Source organism: Tamandua tetradactyla, chromosome 5, assembly GCF_023851605.1.
Source record: "Tamandua tetradactyla isolate mTamTet1 chromosome 5, mTamTet1.pri, whole genome shotgun sequence".
Classification (NCBI taxonomy): domain Eukaryota; kingdom Metazoa; phylum Chordata; class Mammalia; order Pilosa; family Myrmecophagidae; genus Tamandua; species Tamandua tetradactyla.
The window spans coordinates 104,986,546-105,010,165 of record NC_135331.1 but is presented as its reverse complement, the minus strand read 5'-3'; the positions used below and the strand labels follow the sequence as shown (position 1 = coordinate 105,010,165).

The 23,620-nt window shown below is 40.0% G+C and overlaps 1 long non-coding RNA gene across 1 annotated transcript in view; it reads left to right on the top strand.

Moving 5' to 3' along the window:
* The first annotated feature begins 6,265 nt into the window (after positions 1-6,265).
* LOC143682661 (uncharacterized) overlaps positions 6,266-23,620 on the top strand; it is a 30,860-nt gene continuing 13,505 nt past the window's right edge. The window contains exon 1 of the long non-coding RNA XR_013175218.1: positions 6,266-6,342. This is a non-coding gene — a long non-coding RNA (uncharacterized LOC143682661). The remainder of the gene's footprint in view (positions 6,343-23,620) is intronic.

Below are 23,620 nucleotides of genomic sequence, written 5' to 3'. Positions count from 1 at the left end.
ATGGAACTAGCTGATGTTCTAGAAGGGTTGGCCCCTCTGCATTTCAGGACTTATCTGGTCCAGGGACCCATCTGGAGGTTGTAGGCTTTGAAAAGTTACTCTAGAGCATGAAACCTTTGTAGAATCTTATATAATGTCTTAGGTATTCTTTAGGTTTGACAGGAATGGTATAGGTTGGGGGTTGGCAAGTTATGATAGGTAGCAATGTCCAACTGAAACTCGCATAACAGTAACCTCCAGAGTAGCTTCTTGACTCTATTTGAACTCTCTCTGCCACTGATACTTTATTTGCTACACTTCTTTCCCTCCTCTTGGTCAGGATGGCATTGCGACCCCACAGTGCCAGGGCCAGGTTTATCCCTGGGGATCATCTCCCAAGCCACCAGGGAGACTCATCCCTGGATGTCATGTCCAGTCTTGGGTGAGGGCAATGTTTTCACTTGCAGAGTTGGACTTAAGAAAGAAAGGCCACATCAGAGCAACAAAAGTCACCTCTGGAGGTGACTCTTAGGCATACCTACAGGTAGGCTAAGATTCTCTGCCACTTACATAACATTCACAAGAGCAAGCCTTGAGATCAAGGAATATTTTGTTTTGATTGCTCAGTGGAAAAGCAGTTCAGCTAATCATTTATGAAGCAAAAATGGGAAAGTGGAGGGTCTGTGTTTGGCCTTTATCATGAGATAAACAAGGGACATCCATGAGTCTTATCCAAGTCAAATGGGGAAGGGTGGTATTTTACAATAAGCCATTTTTCCTTAATACTAATATTGGGGAGATTTCTTAACCTTTGCTGATTTCCAGGGTCACAGGGCTCAGGTAAAAGTTCAACATTGCAGTCTTGAGAAGAATGCTTCTTAAAAGCAGCACTATATTTGAGTAATAATGATCAAGAATGAGGCAAAATTTGTATTAAGTCTTGGAACAGCAATTGTTATAACCCAGCTCCAAGAAATGATCAAAGCTGATGACAGTTATGAGATGAAGTAGAACACTGAGAGCAAGGGAAGGGGGGTGACCACAGCTTTGCAAAACTTAATTTACTAAGCAACATTCTAACTAACTACATCAAGGGAGAATGTCCTCTATTCCTAGTGCATATACATATAAATATACAAAGACTAAATATATATTTCTCCCAGTAGTGGGCTTTCTTAAACAACCTAGAAGATGGCTCCTTGTATCCCTATACATTCAGAGTGGGCTTTTATGCTTCCACTGTTGCCTTCTCACAAAAACTGTTTATTGAACTGGTTTACAGACCAAGTTAAGCAAGGATATGTGGTGAATGACCTTTCTCTTCCTTGCTTATTGAGGGGTGAAAGGCTCTGGAGGACAGGGGAAGACATGAACTTTCCTGAAGATCCCACTACGCATCAGACTCTTTGCCACTATCTTATCCTGTGAGATAGGGATTTTATCCCAATTCTACAAATAAGGACATGAGTCAAGGCACTACATTAAGCCCAACACAAGACAGTTAGTTGTTTAAGTCCAAGGTGTCCTGATTGCAAACTCACTTTCTTTCTGTTGTACCAAACTGCCTCAATGGCATATGGTGGCTGGCCTGGGGCAAGTCTGGTTTCCTTCCGTGAATCCCTTTTGGAGTTCTCCCTCCAGTCCCTTGTTTTATTTTCTGGCATTGTGTGTCCTTATCCACTAGCAAGCCACCTTCTGTGCCTCTTCCTGGCCCCATCCCATCCTCCCATTGTCTGTGCTATTTGTCTACTCTTGGGTTAGCTCTGAGCCTCCACTCATATCTCTTCTCTCCTCTGACTTCTTGTGGCATTTAGAATATGGTGTTTATATTCTGCCTCCTGTGTTATCTTTCATATAGTTAACATCTTACTTAGCTCCCTAACTAGACTTTGAGGGTCTTGAGGGTAGGGAGGTTATTTTAAAAGTCTCTGACAGTCTCTTCCAGTACAGGGCTTTGCACAGAGAAGATGCTCAATAAACACTTGATGAATACATAAATGAATGAAAACCTTCACTTGCTTTTCCTACACTCCGTCTCTCCACCATTAAAGCAGAAATAACTATGTCTCATTCCTATAAAAGGGGTTAAAGTTCTGTTAAATAAAACATTTCCAAGATATGAATGGATAATCAAGGCTTAATCTATTTCAACATTCCCAAGAATAGCTTATTTGCTTTTCCACAAAGGTCTACATTTTCTCTGTGGTGGGAATATGTGGAGATTTCTAGGCAGGCTGAAGAGGGAACTTCCATTCACAAGCAGCACAATCTCCGCAGCAGGGCGACTAACAGGTACCACATGTTCACTCCAGGGCCCGGCAGGGTTGTTACAACTGATGCCGACACTCACCATCCTTCTTCTCTCCCCTTTGCCCCTTCCCATTTGTTTCTCCAGAGTGACTCTGCTCCTCCATCCTACAGCCTTTGCTTCTCTCCGTCCCTGCAAAGCGAGGTCATATCGGGCTGTATGTTCTCAGCACCCTTGCTACTGCTTTCCAGAGTGTTTCCCAAAGTAGATCTGCTGCCAATCTTGCCTTTTCCTGTACATACCTCCAGCAGTAAGTGACTGGACTTGTCCCCTCCCTGGGTATTTTACAGAACGGGAACAGGGTAATTATGTAATACACAGGTCAGCTTCTGTAAGCAAGACGATCCACTTAATTAACTTTAATTCCATTCCAATCATTTTCAGTAAAATTTTCCCCAAAATACCACTTAGAAGACACACAGCTGCCTAGGAGCTAAAATTTTTTTTTTTCATCTGTTTGGTTCCAAGAAATGGATTTCCTCACGGGAGTCATTGCCCAACTTCATGTCTAAATGATTTAAGACAGAGCTTTTCAATTTGACTTGATGGCTTTAAGAGGAACAGGGGTCCAGTCTCTGGCACATGTTATCTGAGACACCTGTACCAAATGGTTTTTCTGGCTCCTACAGATTGGAAAAATCAGCAATTGGACTTCATGGCTCCCTCCTTCAGGCAAACTCTCCACTCCCACCAATGGCTTTTTAAATTAGGCAGAGTCATTTGCATTTGCATTTTTACGGCTTCAAGCCATTCATAGAAGCATCCCATTTTGCCTTTTCCCCCTCTTTTGCCTTTTTAAAAAGCCAAATAATAATGTTAGAATAATTTGGCAGTGAAATGACATCCAGCTCTCTGATTTAAATAAGAGGGAGAAAAGTCCTTCGTCTCATACCCATCCTTAGGGGAAATGCAGTGTGTCTTAAATCATGGGAGAGAATAGTTCCATTTAGAAATCATTCAAGTTTCTTTCTGACATGTCGTGCTTAATACCAATTATCCATTTTCCTTTCTCTATGTACTAGCCTCAGAATTCTTCCTGATTGACAAGCTAACTTTAATCTTCTGCTTTATTTCAAAGCCTGTATTAGATTAACCTCTTTTCTTTCATTTGGGAATGACTAATTAGCAAGCAGAAATTAAATTTTAAAATGAAACTTCTCTGCATAGTGTCTTTTCTTAAGACTAAGGACCATTGGGCAGTATTAATGGGGTCTCCTGCAAAACCTTAATTTCATGCTGTGCTATGGTTGCCAGAAAGACAAAATGAACTGTGGGCCACATCAACTTGAAAAACATATTCCATTTTGAATAAGTCTACTTTTCTGTTTACTCAGGATGAAATTTCAGCATTTTTGAAGCCCCATTTCTTGGTAAGAGGTTGAGAATTTTTCATATCCCCCAGGACAAAAGAATTTGATAAAATATACTCTTGGTAATTGTAGAATCCAGGACTAGAAGGGTCCAAGTATATAATTTAAGCCCTTCCACTTTTTTTTTTTTTTTTTTTTGCATGGGTAGGCTCCGGGAATCGAACTCGGGTCTCTGGCATGGCAGGTGAGAATTCTGCCACTGAGCCACTGTGGCACTGCTCAACTCCTTCCATTTTTAAAGATTAGGAAAATGAGATGCAAAGCTAATTATTGGTGAAGATGGAGGTTTATACAGGCCTGGTTAGGTGTCCCTGTTAGTATTTTCTCTATTGTACTATACTCTGAACATGGGGACTAGAATGTCTGAACTGGTTCCATTTAGCCTGTTCTGATTTTTCAAATCACTGCTCCTTCTTATAGGGTGTTTCTCCAAGTGTCCCCCAATATCATATTTTATGCCTTTCTGACCTCTGTTTCCTCTTATTTCTTCCTCTCCCTCCTATCTTTTATTTTCTTTCTTAGTGCTTACTTCTGTTTTTTAAAAGGGATAATATTTCTCTTTCATGAGGATCAAAACCTCTTTAGATTGCTGCTCCCTTAATCCCCACCTGCCCCCTGCCCTCCACACTTTGGTCTTTCCTTTATCTGCTCAGGATCCACCACATCTCCCAGTCCCCACCTCTTATCTCTCTCAGCCGCTAGCTTAAGAGAACAAGGCTCCAACTCTTGTTATTAATAGATGGAGGTAAGTGATAGTTCCATTTGTTCTATTTGGATTTAGAAAAGATAGGTTTGTTTCACAGTGGAATAGTATAAAGAAAAACAAGCTGGTTCTGTCCATGCAAGCAAAAGCCTGAATGAGAACAAGGCAATAGATTTAAAGACGATGCTGATGATAATGATATTGATAGTATTTTTTTCCTCTTGTTCTTTCTAGCATGTAAAGCTCTTTTAGTTTCATGTCATTGGCCCATCATCATAACTCTGGAAGATGAGTTGGATTGGTATTATTTTTGCCATTTTATATGGAAACCAAGGCTTGGATAAGTTAGCCAATGTGACCAAGGGCCCCACTGCAGGAAAAGAGATGAAGTCATGGTCTAAATCTAGGTTTTTGGACTCTGGACCTTGGACTGTACTGCCTCTCTGGTTACAGTCACATTAATGGTGAGTCAAAAGATACCTCCCTGCCAGGTAGTACAAGGTGATTAAACTGTCACAAAGGTTTTGGCTAAACATAAGGAGAAAGCAAATGCTGATACGTCAATAAAACCTGGGAACTGAGTTTACTTAAGGAGATTGTATAATCTCATCTTTACTGGACATGTTACCTGAAATGACGTGGTCATAGTTATTTCCTAAAACATTCCAAAACGTGTCTTCAGAAGACAAATTTGGCAATAGTCTCAAAAACATTAACAGTATGACTAATGGCAATCCCAGGTCAATTACTCAGCATCTCCAAAGTAACTTTCTTCGTCGGTGAATAAATAGGGCTTTAGGGAAGGATTAAATCGGTGAATAATAGGGTTTTAGGGAAGATAAAGTTTCTGGCACAGAGAATGCAGTCAATAAATATTGCCAATGTTTTAAGAGTAATGATGATAATATTTCACTTATAAGAGGAAATAATTTGTGCAAAGATTTAGCTACAAAGACATTCTTTTCAATGTTTTTGTAAGTAATAGTGAAAAGGTGAAACCAACCTAATGTCCAGCAATAAAGGGTTGGTGGAAGAAGGCCTGTTCGTACATCCAGGTGCTAGACTATTACAGAGCCATTTAAAAGGACATAGGATAAAAATGATATTTTATTGATGTGGCAGGATATTCATAATTTATTGAATTTAAAAGGCAAGTAATAAAATAGTGCATACAGTATGATTTTGGATTTTCTTGTTAAAATAGATGTAGATATAGATATAGACTGGATGGGTTTACATCATGTTAAAAATAATTGATTCTTGGGAGAGAACTATGAGTGCTTTTGATTTTCATGTTTTTGCTTATGTGTATTTAAATTTTAAAATAATAAATGTGTACTTCATTTGAAATTAAATGATATTTAATTATTTATTTATTTGGCACGGGCAGGCTCTGGGAATCAAACCTGGGTCTCTGGCATGGCAGGCGAGAATACTGCCACTGAGTCACCATTGCACGGCCCCAAATTATATTCATTTTAAAATTTTAGGCTTCCTTGACTCTCCTCTTACTCAGTTTATCAGGTCTATTCTTCAGGGTACAGAAACAGGTAACATTCACTAACCAGATAACAAATATTTTCTGAGTATTTACTATAGCCCTTGTCTAGGTATTGAATGCACAGGTAAATCAGATAGTCAAAGCTTCCCTCAAAGAGCTTACATTTTAGTGGAGAGAAGACCCAAAACAAACACATGAAGAAGGGGACGTACTTCATGGCCCCTTCCAAACGGTGTGGGTTTTTCTGGAGAGCCACCCGTAGCAGCACTCCCTACCCCCGAGTACCCTGCAGGCTGAGATCCAGCGTCATTTATTTGGATAAAGGCAGTTTAGCTCTTGTTAAACTGCACAGTCTCCTCAGAGATAATTGCTGTGTCAATATTGGTAATTTATGCTTCAGTATGAGTCATTTCCCGAGAGCCGATTATCTGACCGTGAAGGGGAAAAAGGGTAGGAGCAAAAAAGCTGAAAAAGAGCAGAGGTAAAGAAATCTGATTTCACAGCCTTTCCACCTTCAGAGAAGTAGAGGCCAGGAGGACTGCTGGGGGTCTGTGTTAGCTTCCTGGCTGCTAAAACACATACCGCACAATGGATTGGCTTAACAACAGGAATTCTGGCTCATGCTTTCAGAGGCTAGAGGACTTGCTTCTCCCCAGGGTTGTGATAGGTATCTTCTGGCTGGCTGACAAGATGGGTTTTCCTTGCCTTTTCCATCACAAGGCAATGCAGGTGGCATCTTCCACTTCTGAGTTCCGCTGATTTCCAGCTTCTTGCTATTCCCTATGGCTTGTCTCTCTGATCATACCTTTTGTGGGGGCTACACCAGGGTAGATTGGGAGAGGTGAGGTGGGTCCTGGGTGTGCAATTGACTCAAAAGTAGAGAATGGGCATGGGAGATGAGTCAAACTTCACTCATTTTTCTCAGTTTCCATCTATTGATTCTGGTTCTAGTAGTTTTCCCATTGATGCACAAATCTGGAGAAAAATTTAACCTTTCCTCCTTTTTCTTCTTTCCTTTCCCTTTCCCTCACATCTTCTACTATTCAGAAAGTAATCCATTTTTTTAACGCACAGTTTAAATGTTATCTATACCTGGGATCACTTTATCAGATGACATTTCCCTGTGTTGCTCTTTTGGGAATTATTAATTTTCACTAGTACCGAAGTTATAAATGTAGACAATCCATCTCTCTTATAACAACAGATGATGATTAAGGCAGATCTATGCCTATGGATCACTGCATGGTTCAATAACAGTATTCAGCAGACAGAATAAGAAATTATGCAGTTAATCTCCTCAAGGTGACACAGTTTGGGGCACACATTTGGTGTTTAACAAGTATCTGTATAAATGAATGAAAAAATGAATGCAAAATTTGCTACCTATGAGTATCACTCAGCCATCCACATTAGGATTTCATGCGACAAAGATTCCCATGGCAATGACCAGATGAGATTTCCTCAGCATTGCTTGCTGAGGAAAAGGTTCCCATACTAACCTTTGGCCTACAATGCCTGGAAAGAGACATGACCATGATCTGGAAGTATCTGAGACACGGGACTGTCTCACATTTGAAAGAGAGGGTATCTTAGTCTTCCAAGTCTGAAAAATGCCGCACAGTGGATTGGCTTAAACAATGGGAATTTGTTTAAATGTTAAATTCTCGTGGTTTTATAGGCTAGAAGGCTTGTTTCTTCGTGAGATCAGTAGTTCCTAGTGCTGGTTTACCACAATTCTAGGGTTTCCTTGGCTTTCCCATCACATAGCCATGTCCTTTCCCTTCTTTTCAGGGTTCCTGCTGAATTCCTTCCTCTGCCTGTAGCCTTCTCCACTATCTCTGAATTTGTTTTGTTTATAAAGGACTCCAGTAATCCAGATTCAGGCCCATCCTCATTCCATCTTGTCGCACCTTAACTAAATTTAACTTCTTGAAAAGGTCCTATTTACAATGGGTTTACACCCACAAGTATGAGATTAAGATTAAGAATATGTCTAAATTCAGGGTCAAAATTCAGTATGTCATAGAGGGTATAGCAACCAATCTGACTGGCTTGTAAAATTACCAGTACTATGGTAACTGTGCCGTAATCTTGTAGAGAACAGACTTTTCTGAGGGAAGGGAAGGACTGGAGGAAAGAGAAATATGCATGGAAGGCAGAATATTTCATGTATTTGCTAAATCTTTAACAACTGAGTTGAATTTCATATGTTTCAACGTAATGCCTGTTAAGGACTTCTCTGCTCCCTTCCACAGCCAGTCTCAATTGTTCTGTAAGGTTCTGGAACTCCAGCCAAAAGACAGGCTTGAACCCCTGATGTGCATATTTATGGGCTGTTAGAGACAAGAGAACTATCACAATAATTTCTGGAGTGTACTTCCTCTCTCTTATAACCTACATAAATTTTACCCAGCAGTGAAAACCCTTCTTCATCTTTCCTTATTCCTTTATTGTTTTCCTAGCTACTTAATAGCATGGGAAGGGGGTGGGCAGCTATAAAAGGAACGAAAATAAACAGTATGAATTATAGACAAAGGTGTCTGGCTGGCAGAATTGGCCCAGTGGTGGGTGGAGAGGTTTAATCTTACAGTGGCTTCTTCAGTATTTTTCATCTCCCTCTCCTAATACTCTTGGCTGTGTTAATTCTCACACCTGCACTACGCAGAGTTGAGTATTAGTAACTTCCAGTTTTTAGAAAGATAGCTCAAAGCAAGAGCAAAGAGTTAAGAGTGACTTCTACTGAATCCTGTGGTTTGACCCAAAAGTATTTTTCAGACAGTTTTCTTTTTTATACTGTGCTATTATTATTCATTTTCAGTATTCCATGGTATACTGCCAGTGATACCACTGGCAACAGGTAACACTCACAGAGAAGGTAGTGTTTGTTATGTTTCAGAAAGATACAGTTTTAACATATCATATAGTTGAAGCATCTGGGCCTGCTTTCTGCAATTTCCTTGTTCTATTCCACCATGATGTGTGATTTTTTGTTGTTGAGATCTTTTTAATTTTCAAAAAATTCTCCATCAAGGGTGAATTATGGAACATGTAACTACAGAAAATCATGCAATAATTTACAGTAATCATGCAAATATTAATCTTGTTTATTCATTCAACATTTACTGTGCTGCTCAGTATACAGATACTAATCCAAACCTTTGGCATGCTGGACAAACAGATGAAAACCTCTGCATATATTCTAGAGGAACAGTAAATGCTAAGTACAGTAAATTGAGCAAATTACACAGCCTATTGCAAAGCACGCTATTGCTTTTGAGTTCTAAAGCAAACCCTATTAATTGATTATTTAAAAAGATCATCCCTGAGGCTCATTTGACTGTCTCCTCACCTGGGTTTCAATACAGATGGGACTCACTGAGCAATTTGTCCCTAACCCATTTCCTAATCCCCCCAAAAGGGCCTTGGTTGTAAATGTTGTTTTTTTCACCATGTGCCAAGTGCTTGGCACTGCAGAGAATGATGTGTACCCTATGCTCCTGAATATATTAAATACAAATAAAGCGAAGAAAATATCATCTCAGAGTACTCTTGCTGCCTCTGGCAGCACTGGGAATCTTAGTGGAATGCCTCAAGCTATTCGAGAAGCTTATGCCTGTGCCTACACAGTTGCTTTTCAATATCTATAATATTTCGTTTATTAACATAGGAAAGAAAAATGAAGTGTGGAGGAGACATGGGCTGGCCTGCATTTCCTTTTCCTGGAATTTCTTTCTACCTTCTATTTTCTCTCTCTTTCTTTTTTCATCTGTTGCAAGTCTGAGCAAAGCAGAGATGACAATCACAAAAGACAGCCACTACTTTAGATGGCAATCACAGAAGATAGCCACTACTTTTGTCCTACAGTTGGGCTCCTCCACAATTATTCCTGCTCTGCACACAGAATTATTATCATGGTGAAAGGGAGGAGTGCTTTCAAAACTGCAAAGCGTTATGTAGTGATTGTTTATCCTATTGCATGGGGGAGGGGGATTTGGGAAGTCCCTGGGGGTTGGGGCAGGGTGCTATATATATGCTGCTTAAAAATATTCGTCACCCACACAGAAAACCCTGAGAATCATTGCCACACAGCCTTGGAAAGGAGAACTCAGGAACACCAAGTGAAAAGGTGTTTTACCCAACAGCAATCCTAGAGAATGAATGTCTTTGTTTTCCTGGGTCAAGATGCAGACTTTTTGCATCTTTACATCAGATTTTGTGGTTAACCTTCCTCTGTTTAAATGCTAAAGTGAATGAGGCTCTCAATTCACTTTTTCATGAGCTCAAGAGTCTCCCAGGCACGGTAGGCACATCGAGCACATCCAGCTAGGGGGACAGATCCAACCTCCTGGTCATGTGTTGCTCACAAACATTCTGTGTTTGTGTCTCCATCAAACATTCTGAAGTCCTCCAGGGACCACTGTCAGTGTCAACTGTTCAATCTCTCAGCCGAAGGGCTCTTATGCAATGCTGCTGTCTACACCGAGGTCGCATTTGGCATGCTGTCGCTGTGCCAGTCTTGATTCTTTTCTGTTTAGTAGAAGTTCAGTTTGTGATGAGTTGAAAAACTCCTTCTAGGGTGGTGCAATGGTGGCTCAGTGGCAGAATTCTCACCTGCCATACCAGAGACCTGGATTCAATTTCTGGAGCCTGCCCATGCCAAAAAATAAAAATAAATAGAAAAACTCCTTCTAATAATCACATGTGACTTTTCTTTATATTTGTGTGCTTTTTCAAAAGACATTTCAATAATTGGGACATTTGAAAGTCCTCAGAACTGTGAGTCTTCCGATTTGAATGTACAGAGCATGTTGGCTTTGTTCCCCATTGGTTGTCCATTAAGCCTATGGCAATGAATTTGTTTTTGTGTTCTTTCTTTCTTTATTTCTTTCAACTTGTACAAATCCAATTGTTCCCAAGTCTCTAGAAGCAATTTTTCCTTAATTTTTCTTATCTGTAGCAGGGCTCTTCATTTCTTCCCTCAGCTCTCTGTTTGATATTACATTTGTTTTTGTTTATTTATTTATTTTTATGGATTGTAAACATTGAAAGAAACTGAAAGGCTGGATCTCTCTCCAATCCTTTTAAGTCTTTTGATTTGCTAATGCTGTGGGAATGTAATATACTGGAAATGAATCAGCTTTTACAAGGGAGATTTATTAAGTTGCACGTTTATAATTCTAAGGCCATAAATATGTCCAAATTAAGGCATCAATAAGAGGATACCTTCACTCAAGAAAGGCTGATCATGTCCGGGTTTCTCTGTCAGCTGGGAAGGCAAGTGGCTGGCATCTCCCATTCCTTTGCTCCCCAGTTGCATTGCTTTCAGCTTCTGATTCGAGTGGCTTTCAATGTTGGCTCCCCAAGCATCTCCAAATGTCTGTGTCTAGGTGTCTGCTCTCTATGTCGCCTCTTTTAGGACTCAAGTAAACTAAGTCCCACCTTGAATGGGTGGACCCACATCTCCATGGAGCTAATCTAATCAAAATGCCCCCCACACAACTGGGTTGGCCATATCTCCATGAAAACAACCTCATCAAAGGTCCCACCCAAACAATAGGTCTGCCCCTACAAGACTGGATTAATATTAAAATCACATGGCTTTTCTGGGTTACATAATAGTTTCAAACCAGCACACTAACTTGTAGTAAAATAAAATTAAACTGTCTTCTTAAAGAGTATGCTGGTTCTAGGAATGCGAGTACCCTCTCACATAGCCTCAGTTTAAACACTGATAAACTCTCAACTATGACACTAGGGCAGAGTTAATTTTAACTCTAATATTTTTCCCCCTAAATAGCCTTTTATTGATCCAGCTCTCAGACTACACAGCCCTCTGGTTCCCTTCTCCCCCTTAGGTACGTTACCTGTTCTGTACCCAAGTTAGTAAAGTGGGATTGTCCCTTATGCAGTGGGACTTGTAGGAGATAGTTGTGAATTGTGAAGTGAATAGTGATTCTCAGAGCAAAGAGCCTGAGTAAAAGTATCACTGTGGTTATTATAATTAATAATAGTTGCATCAGCAACATAAACACACATGTCCTCTCTGCCAGTTTTAAGCTTTTGCTTGCAACATTTTGTGGTATAGTTTTTCTGAGCATTCACAAAATGCATACTCAAATGGAAAGAGTCCTGCTGCTACCTGGAGTCCTGGACTTAACATTAACATGTGTAAATTCAGTCAAATTCACTTGATCTTGTCTTACTGCCTATAGGATCCACAATCCAGAACTCAAAATAAGGAAATTATTAATGATTTGGTTAACCAGGGTGAAAAAACAAACAGATATAAAAACCACACACACATACACAACACAAATATACCCAATTTTAGCTGCAGAGAGATTCACCTTTGAGAAAAGACATCTGGGATAAACCATCCAAATATCTTCCATGACATTGGGTAATTTTAAACTCATTATTCCCTTGATGACAATATTGATGAGGTCTGCCTTAAGTAATTATAAATTAATTTATTTATTTAAAATTATTTCTGAAAAAAATTCAGAAAGGAATTTTAAAGGAAGAATATAATTGTTTTAGTTTGATAGCTGATGGAATGCAATATACCAGAAATGAAATGGCTTTTAAAAGGGGGAATTTAATGAGTTTCTAGTTTCTGGTTCTAAGGCTAAGAATGTCCCAATTACAACAAGTCTATAGAAATGTCCAATCAGAGGCATCCAGGGAAAGATACCTTGATTCAAGAAGGCTGATGGAGTTCAGTGTTTCTCAAGTGAGAAGGCACATGGCAAACACAATCAGGGCTTCTCTCTCAGCTGGAAGGGCACATGGCAAATACGGCATCATCTGCTAGCTTTCTCTCCTGGCTTCCGGTTTCATGAAGCTCCCCAGGAGGCGTTTTCCTTCTTCATCTCCAAAGGTCACTGGCTGGTGGACTCTCTGCTTCATAGTGTTGCTCTCTCTGAATCTCTTTCTCCAAAATGTTTCCTCTTTTATAGGACTCCAGTAAACCAATCAAGACCCACCCAAATGGGTGGAGACATGTCATCACCCAATCCAGTTTTAACAACCACTCTTGACTAAATCACATCATCCAGGGAGATGTTCCAATCACAGTTTCAAACAGATAGTATTGAACAGGGATTATTCTACCTTTATGAAATGATATTTTGATTAAAACATGGCTTTTCTAGGGGGCATACTTCCTTTCAAACCAGCACAATAATTTAATTTTAGAGTCCATCAGCAGTCTAAAATATAATTTTTTTTAAAAGCCTGTCTCCTCTGAAACTTTAATAAAATTATAACAAGGAAAAGTCATAAGGAGAGGGGTTAAGAGCATGGGCTCTAGAGCTAGAGAGTCTGGGTTCCAAGCTGATTTATGTGAACTTGGGGAAGTTATTTAACGCCTATTTTCTCATGTGTAAGATGGGGATGATAACAGGTAATGCACAATGTATTTGGGAAAATTTAATAACAACCACCCTTTCCTGAGCATAGCCTATTTATTGAGCACTCTCTATTTCTGGGCACTTCATTTCCAGAACAACCCCATGAGGGTTTTCCATGTAAATACATTGACCCATGCATATAAAGCCCTTAAAATTGCCCCTGGCTGCCACAGGACTCAATCCAGTCTACCTAGTATTGTATGTCTACAAAGAAGGTGTGAAATGAAATCAGCATGCCTTTGGAGTAAAATAAATAATTTAACAGGAGGGATAATATTTGAGTACAAGGGGATAGCTAAGAATCTTAACTTGGGCACTGAGGTCATTTGAATTTGTCAACAAGTTCCTGCTAAGTGGAGTCAGCTGGAGAGTTACAACCTAAGCCTGCAATTAAAGGGAGAATTGAAACATGTGCCAGCAGATTAGGTGGTGCAGAGACCTCCCAGAGTGGCATACATACTACTTTTTGCTTCTTATCTTATTTAAAGGGATCTAACAGTACAGTGGGTTAAAATGATGAAAAGGCTGTGACCCAGGGTTGGGTGACTAGTATTTGAATCAGGCTGGGAAAATGACAAAGGGATAATGGGGGATTAAAAACACCAGACCAGTGATTCCTTCAACTTTTAAGTTTCAGGACTCCTAAACACTCTTAAAAATTATTGAGGACCCCCAAAGAGCTTTTGTTTATATAAGCAATATCTATCAATATTTACCTTAGTAATTAAAGCTGAGAAAATGTTTTAAATATTTAAATACATTAGAAAATAACAATAAACCCATTTACTGATAGCATAAATAACATAATTTCAATGAACAATAACTACATTTTCCAAAAAAATTAGTGAGAAGGGTATTATTATTTTACATTTTTACGAATCTCTTTGTCTGGCTTAATGGAGGACAGCTGTAGTCTCACTTCTATCACTTCAGTTTGTTGTGATGTATTGTTTTGGTTGAAAACCTAGCCTATCACACACATATTTAATTGAGAGAGTATTTTAATAGCCTTTCAGATAATGGGGAATACTCTCCTTTTTTATTTGCATGGGCAGGCACTGGGAATCTTTAAAAATACACCAAAAACTCATCATGTGGGGTAGGTAGATTCCTAAAGTTTAGGTGAAATGTGAAACCTCAAACTATATAAGTGAACTTTTCATACTCTGTATACATGTGAGAGAATAAGAATGAAACCCAAGCAGAAATGTTTTATTATTATTATGAAAATAGTTATGACCTTGTGGACCTCCTATAAAGGTCTTGGAGATTCCTAGGGGTTCCTGGACCAACCACATTTTCTAAGCCACTGCCAATCAATAATAAACTCTCTCTCACACACACACTTACTCTTTCTCTCTTCCTCTTTTGACTTTTGTGGTTGCATAGAAAAAAAACTTGTTCAGGTCATTTCAGAAAAGGTGTCTTTATTTTATGGCCTAAATGTGACCTGTGGAATCCTCTCTGATTCATTTTCATGGACCATTTTCTTTCCCATGACACCTCGACATTTGCATTTTTTCCTCTCTTTTCTCATTCTGGAGATGGTTTGAAGCTGTTATGTACCCCAGAGAAGATGATGGTCTTTAATATACATATGCATGTAGACTTATTTTGGGTGGTACCCTTTGATTAGGTTGTATCAACTGAGATGCTAATCCTCTTACTGGAGTCTTTTTATAAGAGGATAGAGGACACAGAAAACAGAGAAACACCCAGAGAAGCTAAGAAAGTCAGAGAAGCTGAGAGACAAGGACTCACACAGAAGCTGAGAGACAAGGACTCACACAGAAGCCACTGAAACCAGAAGATGGAAACGATGAAACCAGGGAGAGAAAGGAGAGACCAGCAGAATTTGCCATGGGCCTGACCATGTGACAGAAGACCTGAGGATCACCTACAGCCAGTCGAATGAGAGAAGGTATCGTCTTGCCTTGATCTGGACATCTTCACAGCCTCACAATTGTAAATGTGTAAATTAACGAATCCCCATTATAAAAGCCAACTTATTTCTGGTAGGCTACATTTAATCATAATTAATTAACGAACCAAAACACATACTTCTGTTTTCTCTTATCTTCAACCTGGTCATGTCTTGCTCCAAGTTCCCTCCCAGTATCAATATATTTTCTAAGCTAAAGATAGCATGGTCTTTATATAAGATCTATAGCTAATTGCACATTCTTCTAATGTTTTCAAGTTCAGTTTTATAAGAGAAGAACTCTGATTGGTCAGCTCATATATTTGTACCAGTCATGGTAGATCCTCTGTTGAGACCATGGATTGGCAGTGTTGGGCAAGTTCCCCCTTGGAGGCCATCAGCTGTGCATGGTGGAGGAGGGGCCACTTGGTACAAAGTGGGCCTCTTCTGTGTTCTTTTCAAGGTGATTGAAAATTTGTCACTAACATGATCAAATTTGAACTTTCTTTAGAAACTTCCAAGCTGTTTTACTTTGCTGAAGCTGTAACAATGCAATATACCAGAAACAGAATGGCTTTTTTAAAAGGGGGATTTATTAAGTTGCAAGTTTACAGTTCTAAGGCTATAAAAATGTCTAAATTAAGGTATCCAGGGAAAGATGCCTAGGTTCAAGAAGGCCAATGATGATCGGGGTTTCTCTCTCAGCTGGTAAGGCACATGGCGATATCTGCTAGCTTTCTCTCCAGGCTTCTTCAGTGGCTTCCCCAGGACTCTGTCCATTCTGTTGGCTCTATCAGTTCTGGTGACTCTAGAACTTTTTCCAAAATGGTTCCATCTTAAAGGGCTCCAGTAAGCAAACCCTCGTTGAATGGATGCAGACACATCTCCATGGAAGCCATCTAATCAAAAGTTATCACCCATAATTGGATGGGTCATATCTCCATGGAAACAATCAGAAAGCTCCCACCCAGCAATATTGAATGAGGATTAAAGGACATGGCTTTTCTGGGATACACAACATCTTCAAACTGGCACACAAGCATTCTTAGTATTCTTCAGAGGCTCTGCCTAAGACTCCAGCCTGGTATGAAGTAGCAGGTAAGCACACATGCTGTGGAGATGACAGACTGGATTTGAATCTTTATGTTGGTCACTTGCTATCTATGTCACCTTGGGCAAATTATTTAACTTCTCTGCTCCTAAAATGTAAAGTGAGGTTGATAATGGTACCTACCCAAGAGGATTACTGTAGGATTAAATGAGTTGATCCAAGTAAAGCCTTCAGCTATAATAAGCACTGATGTCAGTTTAGCCCTGATCATTAAGTGTTCCTTTAGAATTAGAGAAAGGAAGCAGTTACACCAGCGAGAGTGGAGACCAGGCCCTGGGGTCAGCTCACTGATGTGCCTCTTCTTCTCTTGCTTGTGACCTTGACTGATTCAGGACACCTTTTCCTTGATTACCAGAGTTTTTAAATTTGAAAATAGTACTACCTTCAGTTACCTAAGCAGTAGAAAGGTAACTTGTAGCGGTTTCATTTCCTTCTCATATCTTTCCTCCCGAACATTCACATTTCTTCCTTCTCTTTTCTATTACCCCATTCCTTTTTTCTCTTTTAACTTTTCCCCTTTATCTTTGTCTTAGTTAAGGCATAGGACAAGCTGCTGTAACAAAGAGACTCCAAAATATAAAGGCTTCAAAAAGCAAGAAATGTTTGTTTGTTTCATTTAATTGAAATAGTCCAGAACTAGTGGTCCAAGTCTTGTGGAATTATTTCTCCATTGGGCCATTTACAGATCCAGGTTTCTTCCTTCTTGTTATTCTACTCTTTCCTAGGGGTATTGTCCTTATTTGCATGATTGAAATGGGCTCACCCCATGTCCATATATTCCAGTCCACAGGAAGAGGGGAGAGAGGAAGTAAAGGGCAAGCAAATTCCTTAAAAAAAAATTATAGTATTCTGGATCTCAGCTCATTGGCCAAAACCTAGTCACAGGCCATGCTTAGGTGCAAGAGACTCTGAAGGGCTGTTTGCTTAGCTAAATCCGAGAGGGGCAAGTTTCTATTCCTAAAAGGAAGAAGGGGAGAATGGAAGAGAATTATCAGTTTTGTCTTTATTATACCTTAACCTCAGGTATAATATTAGAATTTACAGGGCGTGGAACGTCAATGTTTTATGAGCATAATGTTCCCAAATTTCACAGCAATTGAAAATGTTGTTGTTCCCTTTACCTGAAATACCCCAGCCACTCTCCTCCCCATCTTTTATATGAATGACACTATCTTTATATTCAAGTTTCAGTCTAGGCATCACTTTCTTAACCCTAAAGACAGAGTTAGGTTACATCCTATGTCATCTAAGAGCACTTATAACTTAACTCCCAATACGCTTTCATTTCCCTGTAAGTCAATAGAAAGGGGTCACATCCAATACCTTGTGCTTCTGCAGGCAACATTAATAACAGATGAATGTTCTTTCCCACTAAAGTTTGGAATTCAGGGAGAATTAAGGGAAGCTAACTATCCATCTGTGTGTATGAGGTAGGGTGAGTTGGTCACCCTACTCACCCTACTTTGACCAACTCACCCTACTTTGCCTGGAACTTTCCTGGTTTTAGCACTGAAAGTCCCATGTCCTGGGAAATCTCTGTGTCCCAGGCAAACTGTGATGGTTGGTCACCGTAGCGTAACATTTCTAAGACTGAGTCTAAAGCGTTCGTGCCATAGTCAGGCCAGGTGGGCCCAAGAAAGAAGGAGAAGCGTCCTTTCCCTGCAATGGGTCACACTCAGCCCTCTGTCCTTCTGTTCCCATGTCTGTTTCCAACTTTCCTACTCAGGACAGGTGGCCTTTGCTCTTCTGGCACCAGAAGCACAGAGATATGAGATATTCCCGTAATCTCACTGGCCAGGACAGGCCCTCGCAGAACTAGGATACACATCAGTCTCTGCAAGTCAAATCCTGTGATTGTTATCAAGCCCATTATTTTCTTCCCCGGAGATGGGAAGAGGTAAGGTGCGTGAACTAGGCTAGAGAATGTTTAACTGATAAACTGTGGTTATCCTTCAGGAATCCATGGTGAGGAAGAAACTCAAATGAATTCACTTTTTTAAAAATTTGTTAGGTGAATGTCAACATACTGGCAAACGTTTCTCCACTGTGCCCTTTGTAAAATCATGCCAGAATGAGTCACTCAATTACCCAAATTCCCTAGCTCATGTTCAGCAGGAAACATCATTTAAAGAGAAAATGTTATTTTAAATGGTGTCTTATCACTCTATTAATGTTAAACTCCAATGTGATTCAGATGTCCATGCCATGATGAAATGTCCAAGGCTATCATTAAACAATTGCAATGTCACCATGTTGCTGAGGTTTGAGTGTTGACCCCCACCAGCCCACTGTCAACATCTATTTTGAAGGATTCTCAAATCTTCATTTAGTCCTAATCTTTGACCTAGGGCTGGTATAATCCCAAATGGGAGCCTTAAATTGACTTTGTTATTTTAGTATATTAATGTAATGCCATGGACACATTTTTTCTTAATAGTGAAATAGCTACTTATAAATTCTTTCACTTAAAGTTTATTAAGCAGGCTTTGTGAAAATAGTTTATTAGGTTTTTCAATGACTTATATGATACAGTGGCTTATTTTCTAAGTAAATGAAATACACATTAGTGATAGGACCCTGAAGATCTTTCAATTGAGGAGAAAAATAATAGCAAATGCCATAGTGGCCTTAGGGTGCAGCCCTACACTTATCCCCATTCAACTTTAGTATTTAACATTTGACAGAAGTCTTAAATGATCTGATTATTAATTGGGGAATGACACAAAGCTGGAAAATATGGTTGATGTGAACTCAAAATCCAGATCCCAAGTGCTTCTCAATAAATTAGATTGGCAGGCAGTTAAAATCTATACAGTGTAATTTAACAGGGATAAATTTTGCCTTTAGTTGAAAAAACAAAACAAGCCAAAAATACATATATATAAAAAAGCAATTTACTTGAAAAGACAAACCAAAATTTACTGACCACAAAGTCAATTCAAGTCAATTGTGACTGCCACTTTGCTACTATAAATCCAATATGGCTTTAGGATGAGTTAAGGGCCAGCACAAGGTGGGTTATAGGTTACTGAATTTTTGCTTGGTCAGATTACATTTAGAGACTTTTCTACAATTCTAGATTCTGCATTTTCAAGGGAATAATGACAAACTAAAGTATATTCAGAGGAAAGTGACCAGGATGTTGAGGGCCTTGGAAACCATCCTGATTGAGGAACACTTGATGGAACTGGGGCTGTTTAATAAAAAAAAATAGAGCTGTTCTCATGTACTGAGAGCATTTGAGAACTCTGAGTTGACTTGGGGAGAGGGATGTCATTAAGTTTCCTGTAATATCCCCAATCATTTTTCTTCTCCTTGGAGATTATATTGGAAATGGAGGAAGGCTATTATTTTATTATGTGTATTAAGTTCCAGATAATCTTTGGTATCATCATACAGGATCTCATTCCTATTCTTTCACCTGCCTCCTGTGAAAAATAATAACTTCCATAGCAAAAGTTTCCTTTCTTCTCAGTTTTAAAAAATGGCTGCATTTCTTGAATGAGATTCATCCTTTCTGGATTCAGAATGAAGGTCTAAAAGTCCTCCGAAACACTCCCTGCCTAAGGAACCCACGAATATGCTCTCTTGTTGTCTCTATATCCTTCATGTTCTCCTACTTCTTGACTTGCTTATTTTTATTAGAGACCATGACTCAGTCATCCAGGGCCGAAACTACAGAGTTCTATTTAACTCATCTTCTCCTTCATCCTTTACATCTCATGAAGCTCCAAGCCTTGAAACACAATCCAATTTTTTTTTATTTTTGCTTTTTTTAAAGCCAAATTCTTCTTTCTTTCTTTTCTTTTTTTTTGGAGTGCATTTTTGGGGAATTGAACTCTGATCTCCTGCATGGAAAGTGAGTATTCTACCACTGAACAACCCAATGCCCCTGTTGCAGTTAGATTTTGTACATCACAAAGTGGCTTAGCCCAGCCCAGAAACACTGACCTTGACGATGTGCCCTGCGATTCCTGTAGTATGTGGCAGTGGCGTGCATTTCACCAAAGGCTCCTGTTAAGTATAACTCAGAGATTCAACCTCAGGGGCTTCTGCGAGGCAGACTGGGTAAATTTTGAGGAGCAACTCCTTCCAAATGACTCTGCATCAGAATGCCCACCCCTGGCATCTATGAAAGTTTCTTCCTGAAAAAGGTCTGGAAGAAGTTTAAAGGAAATCAAACTTCACAAAACTGTGAGTCTATCTCACGATTTAGATATAGTTTCTTAAGAGGCAGGAGGGTGGTCTGGATGATCTTAAGTCTTTAGTCTGGGAGATATAACTGTGTGCCTTGTGAAGCCCTGCCATAGAGAACAGCTGCAGATATAACAGGAAATTGTAGAGATGGGAACCACAAGATGAAGCACTATGTCTTGTTTTGCTATCCTCAGCCTCCTGGGTCTTCAAGGCTCAGAGCCAGAATTTTGGAGACTGGAAAATTCATAAGAATGTTATGATGTGTCTGTAACTCCATTTCTTCTGATATAGGCTTAGATAATCAGTTTCTAATATCTATATTGTGAAGACTTTTCCTGGACTAATCTAGTGAGTTGAGAGAGTAGCCAGAGTTTGCTATATACTTTATTTGTCCCTCTAAGGGTTGAGGTACAGCCCAGGGCATTCAAAGAGCAGGACGCTGCCTTCAGGACGTCTGAAGATCTCTCCCCTTCCCTGGAGGTGGTCTTTCTTGAGCATCCCAGCCAGGAAGTTATCTCTTCAGTAGACTTGGTGAACTTGGAGCCCTCACATCTCCTCAGGGGCCTGGAAACTGTTTCCAACCATGACGCTTGGCAGGAAACTCTGGGAGCTGGGGACATGTGTGACTCCCTGTTCCCCGTTCATGGGCTCACCTCCTGTGGTTTTAGGACTTAGGGTCAAAGTTGTGGAGTCTGGGGAAATCAGGGTCACGTTATGAAATGCGAGTTGCAACCCCATTCTCCTCATGCTACCTCAGATTATCTGTTCCTGATATCCATGTTGTGGGAACCCCTCTCCAGCTGACATGGTGTTCTTCAGGAAGGCTTTTTCATCAGCATTCACTCCATCGCTGACAGCGTGCTCTTCAGGGTCTGTCAGGAAGGGCAGGTTGCACTCCTGGGACCCCTTGGCCCTCGGGTGTTGGTTAGGAGCAATAAACCAGTCCGTCTGGAGATTTGGATGGCCTGTTGCAGGATATTCACTAGGTTCCATCCTCTTCTTGGAGGTTCTTCTCATACTGTTCATTCACAAGACTGGCCCATACTGTTCATTCACAAGACTGGCAGTCCATGGGTGGGAAATTCTCCGAGGAACTGGAAGTGAATTTGGCCCCTATTGTGCTGCTGGAGCCCTTTCTGTCCAGAATTAGGGGTGCTGGCCTTTGGAATAATAATTATGATGATGATCATCAACATCATAACGTTTATTATGTGCTTGCCCTGGGCCAGTTAGTGTTCTGATTGCTTGCCATGATCATCTTATGTAATCTTTTGCAATGAAGTTGTGGGTAATACACTTTTTTTTTTTTTTTTTTTACTTTTTTAAACAGATAGAAAATTTATTGAGAACACATGTAAGAGGACATGCAGGCACCTCTCAAAGACAGAGGTGAGGAAGGCAAGAGGCAATAGGCAATGTGGGATCATTTGCTTATATAGATTAGCTTTGCTTACTCCCCCTCCTGCTTCCTTATTTGGGACTTTCTCCTCTCCTCCCTTCTCTCCAGGGTGCTGCCTGGTTGTAGTCTATTTGGGTTGGTCATTTGGCTCCACCCTTCTCCATAGATGACTCACTGAGGTGGGGGACATTTGGCTCCACCTGTCTCCATGGATGATTCAGGTGGGGGTGTGTTTGGTACTAGATGGATTGGCTCTTGCTGGGTGTTTCCCATAAGTTGGTAGCCCCCATGCAAGGTGTCTGTAGGGACAGTGGTTTCCTTGACCTTGATTAACTGTCCTTGTTCAAGGGGTTTCTCCCCTCTCAGGTCCCTGTTCTAGCTTGCCTCAACTTCCCCCTCAGAGAGTTCTTGCCCTTTAATCCTGAGGGGTGCTTAAGGATGAATGTCTGTCTTCTGTAGCTGTTTCTGACTTGTCAGGGGGTGTAGGCCCTGTCTGATGAGGTGTGGAACTTTCTAGCTATCTCATTTAAGTTGAAAGGGAAGGAGACTGGAGTGGCAGCTGGATTGGCTGAAAATCTTTGTGTAATATACTCTTATTAGCCTCATTTTCCTGATACAAAGACTGAGATATATATAGGGCAAGTCATTTTTCAAGCATCACTTAGCTACAAAATGGCAAAGGGGTAAAAGATCTGGACCCAGGCTACCTTTTCTTTAACTACATCTATACATAAAGTATCATGCTCCCCGAACCTTACCTTCGATACTCAGCTATATACATACTAACTATGATGAGTTCTCTCATACCAGTTGCTTAAAATTTTAAGAGAAAAGTCTTTATTTTTAAGCATTTAAAAAATCTCCCTCACCCCATAATTCATTGAAGACAATGCAGGAAATCCAGTGAATTGGGGTAAAAGAAATAAAAGATTATACCACTGGGGCTTCCCCCCCCTAGTGTCTATCTAAGGCATAGTGTTTGAAAATTAGAGATTAAAATTAAAAAAAATTGCAAGTGCTTTCTTTGAAACTCAAATAGCTTCCCTAACCCTGCTGAGTATGTATAGCCTGTTTAGAAAATCCAGTATGGTGAAAGACCAACAAGTTATAGGGACAAAATGAGAACATGTGTGAGAAAGAGAAAGGAAAGGAGGTCCCAGATAGGTAATTTTGTAAGCTGGCCTCAGTTGGCTCAGGGCTGTCAGCACTTGGGTAGGCTGAAAGCACAAGCATGACTCCAGAAAACAGTTAATTCCTGGAGCTGGTGTTTGCAGTAGAGTTTCTTCCTAGATCTTCAGGATCTTCACAGTTCTGCAGTTCTGATGGTCACCTCTGCAAAATGGTGGTGGATATTGGTTCTGTTTCTGTCACCGATAAAGGGAATCATAGTTTAGAAAGTACAAAAGCATACAGTTAGGAATAGAGGAATCAAAGAGAAAAAGGAGAGAAATTTTATTTTAATATAGCAGAAAACAAACTACTTTGATGGTACATTATTAATGTCCAATCTATTAGCACTTCTCATTAGAGTTTGTGGGGCTGGAACAGGTGGAAACAGGAACTAGTAGGACTGGATGTATTTTTCTTAATATATTTTGCTTCATGTCTCTTCTCAAAACAACTCTTATGTCCTGGTTTAGACCTCAATAGGCAGATAATTTTGGCATCTATCTTCTACAGTTTGGGTTATGAACTTTTCATCAAAAGACGAAACAATCC